The sequence below is a fragment of the Equus asinus genome, chromosome 5, assembly GCF_041296235.1.
Source record: "Equus asinus isolate D_3611 breed Donkey chromosome 5, EquAss-T2T_v2, whole genome shotgun sequence".
Classification (NCBI taxonomy): domain Eukaryota; kingdom Metazoa; phylum Chordata; class Mammalia; order Perissodactyla; family Equidae; genus Equus; species Equus asinus.
This window is the reverse complement of record NC_091794.1, coordinates 54079011-54095010: the sequence shown is the minus strand read 5'-3', so window position 1 is coordinate 54095010 and position 16000 is coordinate 54079011. Positions and strand designations below refer to the sequence as shown.

At 34.6% G+C, this 16000-nt stretch overlaps 1 long non-coding RNA gene across 1 annotated transcript in view; it reads left to right on the top strand.

Moving 5' to 3' along the window:
• The window catches only part of LOC123285960 (uncharacterized), a 296087-nt gene that overhangs the window by 160970 nt on the left and 119117 nt on the right, over positions 1 to 16000 (top strand). The window contains exon 2 of the long non-coding RNA XR_011503750.1: positions 1809 to 2018. This is a non-coding gene — a long non-coding RNA (uncharacterized lncRNA). The remainder of the gene's footprint in view (positions 1 to 1808; positions 2019 to 16000) is intronic.

Genomic DNA, 16000 nt, shown 5'->3' with positions numbered 1-16000 from the left:
AGGCCAGGCAAAAGTGGCTGGGACTCCAAGTGGCCAGGACACCAAGTGGCCAACAAAGACAGTAGTGTCTAATACTTCTTCCATTGCCCCTTGAGACTAAAAGGAGGTACCTCTCTGTGCTGCTTACATCTGAGAACATTTTGTTCTATCACGCATACAGTACCATGTGTGGTTGTTATCTCTGGAGAGGATCAGGAAGAGACAGAAGTGTTACTGCTAGTCCTTTTTTTTTTTTTCCAGATTACTTACATGTTAAAGTGAATATTCTATTTACTTAATTGGTTCTCACACACTACTAAATGACACCATGGCAGAACCTGGAGGCAAAAAAGTGGAAGTTTCCCAAATGCATGTTATTTTAAGGCATTTCTTAACTGTAAAACTTCTTAAAAATAGGAAGACTTCATGAAAAATATGTTGAAAACTTAGAACAAGGACTAAACTGAATAGGATGCAAGAACAAGAATAAACTAGTGCTGTCTTAGGCTAACCCATAGTAAGGTCACCCTAGATACAAGTGACTGGTCCACTAACTAATCCAGGGAAGGGAGAGATAGTTTTAAGTTATGCTGATAAATTCAACCTGGACATGATGAGTTGTTGATCAGTGTGGGACATGCAGGCGGCAATGCGCGGGAGATATTTGGAAATATTACTTTGGAGAACAGAAGAGTGGTGAAAGATAGAAATACAAATTTGGAAGTTTTCAGCATATGGGTAGAGTTGAAACTATATGAGATGGAAGATTAAGTAAGACATTTTCAGCACTAACATTTATTGAGCATTTCATTGGCAGTTTCTGGGAATAGGACCAATGGCCTTCGTCTAGACATTGACAAAAAAGGAGAGAATATAATGTTATTACTTTACTCTAAATGACATGTGTATTAGTTTCCTGTAGTTGCTGTAACAAATTACCACAAACTTGGGGCTTAAAGCAACTGAAATTTATTCTCTCACAGTTGGGGCTACCAAAAGTCCACAATCAGTGTCACTGTACCTGAATCAAGGTGTCGTCATGGCCACATTCCCTCTGAAGACTCTAGGGGAGAATTTGTTTCTTGACTCTTCCAGCTTCTGGGGGCTGTGAATGATCCTTGGCACATGGCCACATCACTCCAGTCTCTGCTTTTGTCATCACATTGTTTACTTCTCTTCTTTCTCTGTGGTATAATGTCTCTCTGTTTCCCTCTTATGAGGACATGTGATTATATTTAAAGCCCACTCCGATAATCCAGGATCATCTCCCATTTCAACATCTTTAATTTAACCACATCTACAAAGTTCTTTATTGACATATAATGTAACATTCACAAGTTCCATAGATTAGGATGTGGATATCTTTGGTGGTGGTGTGGGCTATTATCAGCCTACCATAACTTGTATCTACCAAGTCAACATTGGTGTGTCTCTATCATTACCCCTGAATATAGAAGACTTGGTACAAAAAAAGCAATGTAAAATACCTTATTTTTTATTGATTATAAGTTGAAATGACATTTCGGATATATTATAGCAAATAAAATATGTTGTTACTTTAAAACAATTTTTCAACATAGCTACTAGAAAATTTAAAATTGTATATGAAGTTAACATTTCATATTTATTAGCACACGTCTAGAATGTGTGAGTTTAAATCTCTTCATCTTGTAAAGAAATTGCTGTTTTCTTACAAATAAACAATTAAAATTCCTGAAAAGTGCACATCAGTTTAAGTAAATGCTCAATTTTATTCTATACACATACTTTGCTTTTTTGTAATCCGTATTTATTCAAAGTATTTACTGCTGCTTTTCTCCATTTCACAGAAACAAACCAACAGGACTTCATATGAAATCATTGACCACCACGTGCTCCTTCCACCTCCATTAACTCCTAATTCTAGGCACATGAGAGCCAAAGGAAACCACAGAGCCACAGGCACTCACTCACAGCCCTGACGCAGCTGCTCACAAAGGCAGTGTCGCAGGGCGAGTGTCAGTCTGCCTGGCAATCTCCTACAACTGAGGGGAAATAAGGTAATTTTTAGGAGTTGTTTGACATTTTTTTTTGAAAGAGGTCAGATTCTAAACGGTGAAGGGTGCTGAGGAAATAAGGGGAAAATGTTTATGGTGAGGACGGATCCAAGAGGAACTTGTGGGAATAGAAGAGTCTTCCAGGAAAGGTTTGCGATTTGAGGAGATCTGTGTGGAGCTCTGAGGGAAGAGTTGGACAGAAGTGATCAGAGGAGAATATCTAGGAGGATCTGAGCAGAGAAGGTCTGTTGAGAGGGAGAAGAAGGAAGGAGACTATTATTTATCAAGCCTTTACTGTGTGCTGGGTATTTTCATACGTTATTCAAAAAATATTTATAATATTCATTTTTGCAGGCAAAAAATTTGAGGTACAGAAAGATGAAGTGATTTTTCCAAGGTCACAGAGCTGTTAAGTAACAAGGGCAAATTTATAATCCATCGATTAGTGGGTGGATATTCGTTTAGAGTGTTAAAGCTGATTAAATGGTGAATCTTTGAGGATGGAAAACATGGAAAGTGACTTGAGAAAATCTGGGTAATTTCAATGATGGGAATCTATGAGTGGTTGGAGTAGGGGACGGGGCAGTCTAGGAAACTGTTTGTAGTTGGAACCATTTGTAGCAATTGTGGGAACACACCACATCCAAAGGGCTTTGAAGAAATGCGATATTGGTTGGCCTTTTAACTAATCAAGGTTTCGAACTTGACCAATTCCCTAGCATCCCACTATATTTCTAGTAAGCATAGACCTTTAGATTTTTAGATAAGTGCCCATAAGAAATATAAGCATGTTTAGGCTTGAACCTCTCACAGAACTGAAAGAAGCATAGTCAAAAGACTTGTTCAAGTTTTAGTTAGTTCACTGTAAAAATGAGGATATTACTGGGATTACTCCAGCTCATAATTACATGATTTAAAAGTACCAGGACATCACCTCAGCCTTCAGAATTCCCAATTATGTACTTCTCAACTAATGCCATTCACCTTAGAAATCACTTTATTTTCATTTCACCCACAAACTTCAAGGGCTCAACACTTTTTCTTCAAATATTAGCATTCCCCTCACTTCAGTGGACTCTTCCATCAAGGGACTCTGAGTAAGTTATTTTATTGATGCCCTTCCCTGGCACACTACTGGTCTCTAATCATTGAAGCATCCAGTCTATAAGTAGATGACAGAGTAGCTGCTGGAGATGAGGGAGGAGAGGAGAAAATTCTACACAGTAACAGACTTGGTCCACCATCAATTTACAAAGTCCAAATATAATTCCTATTCTTGCTGCTCTCTGGCAGCCTTCTTTCATTAACTGCTCCGGGTTTTCACTATTCTGATTTCTCCATATCCTTCTTTACTTCTAGCTGTTAATCTTGCTTCTCATTTAGCCAAAATCAAGACACTTGTCCCAGGCTCTCTCATTTCACCTCCACAATTCAATCCATCACTGTCTCTACGTACAGATTGTTTCATCCTTCCCTGACGTCTGGGGAAAAAAAGCATTTTAAGGAAATATCTTTAACTAAGCTCTATCTCAAATCCCCCTTTTTTTTTTCTTGAGAAGGTAATTGTCATCATTTACTTTTCTTCTATTATCTTAATTTCTCCTTTTTTGTTGACTCTTTTTTTATGTCCTGATCATGGCTAATATTTTTTTTTAAGTTTTGGTAAATCAATAGGAGAAATAATATATCATTATTCTTTAAGCTGAACTTTCTTGAATTATGTGATTGGAAATTTAAATGTTTAGCAGTCATTTCATTTCCTACTCAGTGTATTGTCTTTTGAATATTTATGCCCCTTTTTCCACTGACAATATAAACTTTGCAATGGTTTTTAAACTTGTTTATGAATTAATATTAAGCATTTGTCTGTCATCTTTGTGACAAGTTTTTCAGTTTGTTGCATCTTACAAATGTTAACAAATGGAAGGGAGCAGCCCTGGTAGCCTAGTGGTTATGTTCGGCACACTCTGCTTTGGCAGCCCAGATTCGATTCCTGGGCACAGACCTGTGCCACTTCTCTGTCAATGGCCATGCTGTTGCAGCAGCTCATATGTAAAAGAAGGAAGGTTGGCAACAGATGTTAGCTCTGTGCGAATCTTCATCAGCAAAAAAAACACCCAAAACGAAAAACCATTAAGCTGTTTAAAAAAAAAGAAATGGAAGCAATTTAAAAGGTTTAATCTTATGTATCACATTGCTCACCATTTCCCTTTGTGATATCTTCAAATGCTTCTGTACTTAGAATGTCATTTACTTTCTGTATTTCAGATTAATATTTGTTTTTATTTTATTATTCAAAGTTTTGAATTCATATAGAATTGCTTTTCCCTCTCTTATAATATTACAAGTTTATCATAGGTCATAAAAATAACTGACCATCTTTGACTTGTCCAGCTTAATTCATACTCCATGTCATTATTTTACAATTTTGCCAAATTAAATCAAATTTTGCAACCTTACTGATTTATTCTATTAGACAATAATCATAGTAAGGAGAAGAATGTCATATTTATATTCTTAGTACACAGTATAATCGTTAATGTGTTATTTAATACTATGCATAATACATAATAGGCTTTCAATAAATGTTTGCTGAATTGGATTACAAAATTGGGTTATCACATTAAGTCAAGGTCATGGTAATTATTTTATTATTATAATGCTTTGCAGGGTCTTCTTGAAACTATACTTTTAACCAAGCCAACTTATATATCATTCAGTTGTCCTCATTCCTTATTTCTATATTCTTTCTTCTTTCTATCCAGCTTCAGATGATGTTGGCATAGTCTCTTCTCTGTTTCTCGTTCTAGAATTCAACTGCCTGATTTCAAACGGCATGTATTAACCTGGTGTCTCTTCTTCCTTTTGACCATTTTGGATGACCACTCATCTTTGGTCCCTAGGGTTCCCTATCTACATGAGCTAGTCCATAGGACTTGCCTTGTCCATTCAAAAATATGGCAGCCTTCATTCCCAAAAATGTCTCTACAATTTGAACTTTCCAATATTGCCTATGGTAAGGAAGACACAAAGACATATTTGCTTGGCTAATTAATTATTGACCATATATTTTATTTTATGAGAATCAATTTGGATAATGCTAGCTCTAGCAAAGATAAACAGAGTTCAGAGACTCCTAATAGGAAATTATTAAGCAGTTACGCTTACTAAGGAATGGAACTCTATAGCTGATACATAAACTGTTTTTAAAAAAAAGAAAGAAAGAAAGGAAAGAATTGCAGTGGAAGAAAAGCAGACACTAATCCTGGTATTATTTTTCTTAGTATTGGAAAACAGTTTCCTATGTAGTCATATGATCAAACTTTCTGAGAATATGTAGATTGAGTGTATAATTTAAAATTTCCTGAAACAAATATAGAGGATGCAGAGGAGGGACAGATAAAGATGAATTAAAGGAACCGAACAAGGAAATAGTATGAAGATTCCGATTGAATAAAATTAAGCACCTAGTGTTGCCCTCTATAATTTTTTTTAAGAAATAGAGTTGAAGAAGAAGAAATAGGTATATATGCGTTTTAAGGCTAGTGAGAAGAAAAATAATGAGTCAGAGACTAAAATTGTGTCGGCATGCCGTAAAACAAGACTTTTTGTAGAAAGAACTGGGGATGTGAAACTTCAAAGTTTTGCCGAAGGCTGCCTCTATTCATCTTCATACGTGCAACAGGCAAAAAAAAAAAATAATGTAGAAGTATTTCCTGTCTGGTATATCTCCATAGATTCACATTTTTTAGGAAGTATAGCATTATTTTTGTAGGAATTATAATTTTTATGTTTAATAAGAAGAAAGTTAGAGACATGTCTTTGTATGGTTCATTAAAAATACTAGAAACCAACATTAATTAAACACTGACTATATGTCAGACACTATGCTAAGTTCCTAAATCATGTTTCATTTTATCTTTACAGAAACCATATGAGATAACACAACTATAATACATGTTTTACAGATGAGGAGACTGAAGCTTAGGGAGACCAGGTAACTGGTCATTCAAATATAAGTGGCAGAGCTGGGAATTGAACCAGGAATCTGATCACAGAGCTACCATAGCACAAAACCCTAATATTGTCACACAAAATCCAACTTCTAATATTAGCGATATCAAAATTAGTGGTTGTGTTAAGAATGTTTGTATAAATGATCACTGCAGCTTTACAGACTTAATCCTTCATCCGTGGATTGGTTTAATAGTTGTAATTATAAAATATGCAGTCACGCACCACGTAATGATGTTTTGGCCAGCAACGAACTGCTTATATGATGATGGTCCCGTAATATCAGTACCATACAGCCTAAGTGTGTAGTAGTCTGTACCATCCAGGTTTCTGTAAGCACACTCTATGATGTTTGCGCAATGACGAAATCACCTAACGACACATTTTCCAGAATGTATCCCCGTCATTAAGCGACACATGACTGTATTATGTATTTGTTTGCATTAGTAAGTGGTATACTAATAATTAACATTTTTATTGATGACACGGCATCCTGACAACAGTCGCTTGAAATGACAGAAGTGATGTAGTTCATTGGATTCATTCTAAACATAAAAAGTCATATCGTCTATCTGGATCTCATGAATAAATCCATAACCCCATGACCTCTCCATAGCCTTCTTTATTGTATATGCAGGAACTAATAAGCAATGTGAAATGGGTATCTTTGTGAAGAATATTGAATTAAGACCGAGACAGTTGTCTCCTCAGGTTTGCCTAAGTGGCAGTACTTGATAATTCCAAAATTTAGAGTGGTAGATTATTGAAATATAATTCTACTTGTTTTTATTCTTTAGAGATTTTGAATGAAAGGGAGAGTACTGAAGAGTAAAGAATATATTACCAGTGAAGCAGGTTTATGGAGATGTTATTATTTTAACAGAAGAGAGGGGCAGGAGATTTTCTCAGGAAAGTAAATGTACATATTGCTCTGGAGGAAATGCATAAAAAGAAAGTAGGTAATGAAAAGATAGTTTTGTCGGTTTAGTTTGTTATACTAATTTTGACATGCCAGCTGGAAGTAACTGTATTCCCATTAGCTCTCTGGCTGCTGTTTGCAAACCCTCCAGATGGCCTTACGGTTAAAGATTGCTTCCAATCATCCGAGATTGGGCAAAAGGGCCTATTATAGTCCCTTTGAGGATACTGTTCAGTTTGAAAAAGAAACTCTAAGAAAAACGTTGTTGACTTTTTTCATCAGATTTTTATTGTGATAAATACATACAACATAAAATTTACCATCTTAGTCATTTTTAAGCGTACAGTTCAGTGGTATTAAATACATTCATAATTTTGTGCAACCATCACCACCATCCAATCCATCTACGTAACTCTTTTCATTTTAAAAACCTAAACTCTATACTTATTAAATAACTCCTCCTCACTCCTCCTTCCCCTGTCCCCTGGCAACCACCATGCTACTTTCTGTTTCTAAGAGCTTGCCTACTTTAGATACTTTATATAAGTGGAATCATGGAGTATTTATCTTTTTGTGGCTGGTGTATTTCACTTAGCATAATGTCCTCAAGGTTCATCCATGCTATAGCGTATTTCAGAATTTCCTTCCTTTAAGGCTGAATAATATTCCATTGTATGTATGTACTACATTTTTCTTATCTTTTCATACATCAATGGGCACTTTGGTTGCTTCCATGTTTTAGCTCTATGAACAATGATGCTGTGAACACGGGTGTTCAAATAATCTCTTTGAGACCCTGCTTTCAATTCTTTTACGTATATACGTAGAAGTGGAATTGCTGGATCATACAGTAATTCTGTTTTTAATTTTTTGGGGAACTGCCATACTTTTTTCCACAGTGGCTTTACCATTTTACATTCCTACCAATAGTAAGGAGTTCCAGCTTGACATCATCACTAACACTTGTTTTCTGGGTTTGTTCTGTTTTGCTGGGAAAGATTCGCCCTGAGCTAAGTTTTGTTACCAATCTTCCTCTCCTTTTTTCTTTCCTCCCAAAAGCCCCAGCACGTAATTGTATATTCCAGTTTTAAGTCCTTCCAGTTCTTCTATATGAGCTGCTGACACAGCATGGCTACTGACAGACAAGTGTTGTGCTTCCACACCCAGGAACCAAACCAGGCCACCAACGCAATGTGCTGAACTTTAACCACTAGGCCATCAGGGCTGGACCTTTGTTTTGTTTTTTATCATAGCCATCCTAATGGGTGTGAGGTGTCATCTCATTGTAGTTTTGATTTGCATTTCCCTAACTATTAGTGATGTTGATTATCTTTTCATGTGCTTGTTGGCCATTTGTATATCTTTTTTGGAGAAATGTCTACTCAAATACTTAGTCCATTTTTAATTGGATTTTTTGTTGATGTTGAATTTTAGGAGTTCTCTGTATTTTCTGGATGTTAATCCCTTATCACATATATGATTTGCAAAGATTTTCTCTCGTTCTGTGGGCTACCTTTTTATTTTGTTGATAGTGTCTTTTGATGCAAAAATTTTAAAAACTTTCATGGAGTACAATTTGGTTTTTTTTCTTTTGTTGCCTGTGCCATTTGTGTACAGAAATCACTGCCAATCCAATGTTGTGAAGCTGTTGTCCTATATTTTCTTCTAAGAGTTTTATAGTTTTTCATTTTACATTTAGGTCTTTGATGCATTTTGAGGTAATTTTTATATATGCTGTTAGATAAAAGTCCAACTTCACTCTTTTGCATGTGGATATCCAGTTTTCCTAATACTATATTTTGAAAAGACTATCCTTTCCCTATTGAATGGTCTTGACAACTTGTCAAAAATCATTTGACCATATAAGTGAGGGTTTATTTCTGGACTTCTCTCTTCTTTTCTGTTGGTCTGTATGTCTGCCTTTATGCTAGTACCACATTGTTTTGATTACTGTAGCTTTGTTATAAGTTTTGATATCAGGAAGTGTGAGCCCTCCAAGTTTGTTCTACTTTTTCAAGATTATTTTGTTTATTCAGAGTTCTTTGAGAGTCCACATTAATTTTAGGGTTGAATTTTCTATTTCTTAAAAAAAATCATTGGGGTTTTGATAAGGATTGCATGAATCTGTATATCACTTTGTGTACTACTGACATCTTCAGAATATGGAGTCTTCCAATCCATGAACATAGGATATGTTTCCATTTATTTATATCTTCTTTAATTTTTCAGCAATTTTGTTGTTTTCATTTTACAAGTCTTTCACCTCCTTGCTTGAGTTAGTTTCTAAGTATTTCAATTTTTTGATGTTTTTTTAAATGTAATATTTTTATAATTTTCTTTTCAGATTATTCAGTGTTAGCGTATAGAAATGAAACTAATTTTTATGTGTTGACTATATCCTGTTACTTTGTTGAACTAATTTATTAGTTCAAATAGTTTTTTTGTGGAATCTTTAGGATTTTCTACATATAAGATCATGTCATCTGTGAACAGCAGTCATTTTACTTCTTCTTTTCCAATTTAGATGTCTTCTATTTCTTTTTTTCTTGCCTAATTTCTCTGGCTAGAAATTCCAGTATTATGTTGAATAGAAATGGTAAACGTGGGCATCCTCACCTTGTTATTGATCTTTGAAGAAAAGCTTTCAGTCATTGACAATTGAGTATGATGTTTGCTGGGCTTTTTCTTATATGGCTTCTATTATACTGAAGTAGTTTCCTTCTAGTCCTAGTATGTTGACTGTTTTTATCATGAAAATTGTTGATTTTTGTCAAATGCTTTTTCTAGATCCATTGAGATGATCATGTGGTTTTATGCTTCATTTTGCTAATGTAGTATATTACATTGATTTTCATATGTTGAGCCATCCTTGAATTCCAGCAATAAATTCCATTTGGTCATGTTGTATAATCCATTTAATAGGCTGCTGAATTTGGTTTACTAGTATTTTGTCGAGGACTTTTGCATTCATGTTCATAAGAAATATTAGTCTGTAGCTTTCTTTTTTGTGGTGTCTTTATCTGGCTTTAGTATCAGGATAATGCTGGCCCCAAAGAGTGAGTTAGGAAGTGTTCCCTCTGCTTCATTTGTGGAAACGTTTGGGAAGGATAGATATTAGTTTTTTAAATGCTTGGTAGAATTCACCAGTGAAGTCATCAGATCCTGGGGTTCTCTTTGTCAGAAGATTTTTGATTACTGATTGAATTTTCTTACTAGTTACAGATCAATTCAGGTTTTCTATTTATTTGTGATTTAGTCTTGATAAGTTTTGTGTTTCTAGGAATTTGTCCATTTAATCTAAGTTATCCAATTTGTTGGCATAAAATTGTTCATCATACTCTATTATAATCCTACCTATTTCTGTAGAATTGATAGCAATGTCCCCACTTTCACTCCTGATTTTAGTGATTTGAGTGATGTGTCTATCTCTTTTTTTAAAAATCCATCTAACTAAAGGTTTGCCAATTTTGTTGATCTTTTCAAGAACAAACTTTTGGTTTCATTGATTTTTCTCTATTGTTTTTCTCTTCTTTATTTTGTTTATCTCTGCTTTAAATTTGTTATTTTCTTCTTTCTGCTAGATTTCAGTTTAATTTGTTCTTTTTCTTGTTCCTTAAGTGTAAAGTTTTGAGATGTGTTTCTTGTTTTGTATATTATATTGATTTTTTATTTTTTAATTTCAGTTTTATTGAGGTGTAATTAATCTATAAAATTGGAAGCTATTTAAAGTGTACATTGTAGTGATTTGATGTGTGTATACATTGTGAAAGGATCCATTCCATCTAGTTAATTAACATATCATCACCTCACATATTTATCTTTTTTTATTTTAGTGAGAACATTTAAGTTCTACTCTTACCAAATATCAATCATACAATACAGTGTTATCAACTATAGTCACTATATTTTACATTAGATCTTCAGATATTCATCTTATAGCTGAAATTTTGTACTCTTTTACCAATGTCTCCCTATTTCCACCACTCATTTCTTGTTTGTTGTTTGTTTGTTTTTGTTGAGGAAGATTTGCCCTGAGCTAAAATCTGTAGCTAATCTTCCTCTTTTTGCTTGAGGAAGATTGTCCCTGAGCAAACATCTGTGCCAATATTCCTCCATTTTATATGTGGGATGCTACCACAACATTGCTTGATGAGCAGTGCGTAGGTCTACACCCAGGATCCAAACCTGCAAACCCCAGGCCACCAAAGCAAAGTGTGTAAACTTAACCACTATATTACCAGGCCAGCCCCAATTTCTTGTTTTTTAATATGTGTTTATAAATATAAATTTCCCCCTTAACATTGCTTTCACTGTGTCCCATAAGTTTTGGTATGTTGTGTTTTTGTTTCCATTTGTCCCTGAGCATTTTCTAATTCTTCTTGTGATTTCTTCATTGACTCATTGACAGTTCAAATAGGCTGTTTTTTTAAGTTCCACAAATTTGTGAATTTTCTAGTTTTACTTCTATTGTTGAGTTTTAACTTCATCCTGTTGTGGTCAGAGAAGGTACTTTATATCATATCTGTCTTTCTAGGTCTATTGAGACTTAAGCTGTGGCCTAACATATGGTCTATCCTGGAAAATATCCCATGTACACTTGAGAAGAATGTGTATGCTTTTTTTGTTGGGTAGGGTGTTCTGTATATGCCTATTAGATATGATTGGTTTATTGTGTTGTTTAAGTCTTCTGTTTCTTACTTATTTTCTGTCTGATTCTTCTAGCCACTACTGAGTGGAGTATTGAAGTCTCTATTATTATATAACTGTCTATTTCTCACATCAATTCTGTCAGTTTTTGCTTCATATGTTTTGATGGTCTGTTATTAGGTGTGTAAATGTATATAACTGCTATATCATCTTACTATATTAAACATTTTCTTTATATGTAATGTACTTCTTTGCCTCTTGCAACCTTGTTGATTTAATGTCTATTTTATCTCATGTTAGCATAGCCACTTTTGCTTTGGTTACTAATTGAATGGAATATCTTTTCCCATTCTCTAACTTTCATTCTATTTGTGTCTTTGGATCTCAAATGTGTCTCTTACAGACAATATTTGGTTTGATCATGTGTTTTTAGGCATTCTGGCCATCCCTGTGTTTTGATTGGAGAGTTTAATTTACTTATTTTTAAATAATTACTGATAAGGAAGGACTTACCTCTCTCATTTTACTTTTTGTTTTCTATATGTCTAATAGCTTTTTTGGCCCTCGTTTTCTACATTACTGTATTCTTTTGCGTTTAGTTGATTTTTTTGTAGTGAAGTTTAGACTCCTTTCTCATTTCCTTTTGTGTATATTCTGTAGGTATTTTCTTTATGGTTACTATGGGGAATACATTTAACATCCTAAAGTTATAACAATGTAATTTGAATTTATACTAGCATAACTTCAACAACATGCAAAACCTCTGCTCATTTACAACTCTTTTTCCACCCCTTTTAGTTATTGATTGATGTCATAAAATTACATCTGTATGCATAGCATGCCCCTAAAGTAAGCTAATTTTTTAAATGCATTAGACTGTTAAATTAAATTGGAAGGGAAATGTGGAGTTACAAACCAAAGCTACAATAAAACTAGTTTTTAGACTAATAATTATTGCTGTTTTTGTATTGGTCTTACATCATGTATAAAACCAAAAGTAGAGTTACAAACCATTGTTACAATATTACTAGTTTTTATAATTGCCCGTATATTTACATTTATTGAAATCTTTGTTTCTTAATATGGCTTCAGGTTACCATTTAGTGTTCTTTCATTTCACCCTGCCAGACTCCCTTGAGCATTTCCTGCAGGGCAGGTCTGGTGATAATGAACTCCCTCAGCTTTGTTATATCCAGGACTGTTTTAATTTCTCTTTTACTCTTGCAGAACAGTTTGCCAGATATGGGATTTTTTTAGATGATAGTTTTTTTTCTATTAGCACTTTGAATATACTAGCCCACTGCCTTCCTTCCTCTAAAGTTTCTGATGAAAAATCTGCTCATATTCTTATTTAGGATCACTTGTATGCGATGAATTTCTCTTTCTGTTGCATTCAAGATTTTTTTCTTTGTCTTTGTCAAGTTGACTATAATGTGTCTTGAAGTGGGTCATGTTGAATTCATCTTATTTCAAGTTTTTGAGCTTCTTAGATGTTTTTATTCCTGTCTTCTATCAAGTTTGGAAAGTTTTCAGCCATAATTTTGTCAGATATTCTCTATGCTCCTTTCTCTCTCTCTCTTCTTTTTCTCGGGCTCCCATAATTTCTATGTTGGCCTATCCAGTGGTGTCCCACAGGTCCCTTAAGCTTTGTTCACATTTCATTTTTTTTTCTTTCTATTTCTCAGACTTAATAATTTCTATTGTCATATCTTCACGTTCTCTAACTCTTCTACTTGCTCAAAGCTGCCTTTGAATTCCTCTAGTAAATCTTTAATTTCAGTTATTGTACTTTTCAGCTCTAGAATTTCTTTTTGATTGCTTTTTTTATGTTTTGTGTCTCTTTATTGATATTTCCGTTTTGTTCAATATCATTTTCTTGACTTTATCTTTCTTTGATCTTTTAACATCTTTAAGACCATTGTCTTAAACTCTTTGTCTAGCAGATCTGCCATCAAGTCTTTTTCAGGGACAGTTTCTGTTGATTTAGTTTTTTCTTTGAACAGGCCATAGTTTTCTGTTTCTTTGTAAGCTGTGTGACTTTTTGTTGTTGAAAGCTATACATTTGAATTTAATAATATGGTAACTCTGGAAATTGGGTTCTCCCCCTTCCTCAGGATTTGCTGGGTTTTGCTTATTTTTTTTGTTTTATGGCTATAGCCTGTCTTTGTGCTGAGAATCACCCTGAGGTCAAAACCTAAGGTCTTCTCAGGTCTTTTCTGAGCCTGTGCCTTTCCCCAGGCATGTACAGTCACTTTCTAGTTTATCCCATATATACAGTTGCTTTTGAATATCCTAGTCTTTATGCCTGGCCTCCAAAAGGAGAAAAAATAAGGGGAAAAAAAGGACACCAGCCCTATAAGTCCCCTGGAAAACCTTTAGCCTGAGGAGGACGGACATGCAAAGATATGGAAAGGTCCAACAATAATGGCACCTGCCTTTCTGTCTGCATCTCTGAGACTAAAAGCAGCAATCAGTGATGAGAGCAGAGATCTCCAATATTTGGAGGACAGAGCCCTTTTATTTTCACTCTGGCTCCTGCAGGCTGTGTGCAGGATGCTCCAGCAACACTTACACAGCTGCTTGCCTGGGTCTGGGGAAGGCGGATCCATAATGCTAATATGCTAAGAGTGGAAATTGACTGAAATTAACCAATTTACCATCCAAGCTTTTCCCTGGAAGTTGCAAGCCTTCAATAGACTCTAGAATTCCAAAATAGTTACATCACATTCTGCCAGTACAAATTTTGTCTAGGTGGGGAGAACAATTCCTGGGGCTTCCTAGTCCTTTATCTTCCCAGAATGCTCCTTGCTTGATGTTTTAAAATAGCTACAGACTATTTTAAATGGGTGAACTGTTTTGGGTTTTTTTTAGTTTAAATAAATTGAATAAAAAATGAAAATAAAATAGCTACAGACTTATTTCAACTACCACAGTAAAGGGAATGTTTAATTAATTAATATTAATTAAAATATTATTATATATATTGATTATATGTTCAAGAATATATATCACATCAATAAAATGATTTTTTAATCTTATTTACTTAAAAGCCACACTTCTTTTACCAATAGTACAGGGAATTAGGAATTTTTCTAATCAGTTAAAAAGAAAACACATGTAATGGTGAAAATATTGAGTGTGAATTCCTCACTTGAAATTTTATCATCTTTTTCCATAAAATATCATCAACCTATCATTGAAGTTGGATTAATGTAGAGAAAGAAACATTTAGACATTTGGCAGTTGCCTCTGTTAAACCAGTTATTCAGTTACTTTAAACACAATCACTTTTGCTAATTTTGCTCCTTCAATCATTTTTCTGTTGAGATATGGAATAGTGCCATTTATCTTACTGTGCTTAGGTTTTCATCCTAAGTCAGAAACGATGACAGCCTCAGCCTATGTTATACTGAGAGGTTGGCTACTTTGCAACCTGCAGAAGACTTTTAGAGGAACATTTATTTTTCATTCATTCATTCATCTTTCATTGAATTACTAAAACACTTATTAAATGCCTATTATATATAAGATATTACTTGAAGTACTGTGGATGGAGAAGAGATCAAGGCATGGTGTCTGTCTCAAGGAACTTAGAGACCAGTAGTGAGAAGTAAATTTGGCTACAAAAAGAGCTTATCAAAGAATCACCTGGCTTTCTGTATACTGTAGACTGTATAATTTCTGTATACTGTAGACATTAGTATAAGACCCTATAAAGAATAAAAAGAAAAGGTTGTTAGCTTTATCTAGAGGGTCAGGAAAGACTCCAAAGAGGAAGTGACACTAGGTATCTTAAAAGATGAAACAGCCTATTAGGGAAAGTAGTCAGTGGATTGAAAAAAACCCGACGAGCTAGCACTCTAAGTAGAGAGACTAGATTGGGCAAAGGCAAAGAATCAAACCATGTGGCATACTTAGTGACCTGTAAGTCATTTGATATGGCCATAGTGTAGGTTATGAGAGGAATCATGGCAAATACTATGACTGAAGAGATAGACAGAGCCCAGATCATGGCAAACCTCACATACAATCTAAGGTGTTTGGGTTTATTGTAGAGATAAATCAAGATTTTATACATGGAAATACAATAAGCATATTCACCATCCAGAAAATATCCAATTCCTATAGCACTCTGGGGACTTTGAAATGCATATATGTAAGGGTTAGAGATATATGTCAGAGAGTCAACTTACGATGTTATAGCACAATCTGAGAGCTCGGGATAGCCCATTTCTGTTTCTTCCATGTTGTGATTCAGCACTTGCCTTGTGGAGAATTGATGTGTACCCTGCTCTGGTTATGGCTTTTTGGATGATTCCTTCTGCTACAGATGTCTGTTTCTAGTACAAGGAAAAGTTTCTATTTTGGCTTTTGAGACTAGTTATATATTTAGCAATTTTTAAGA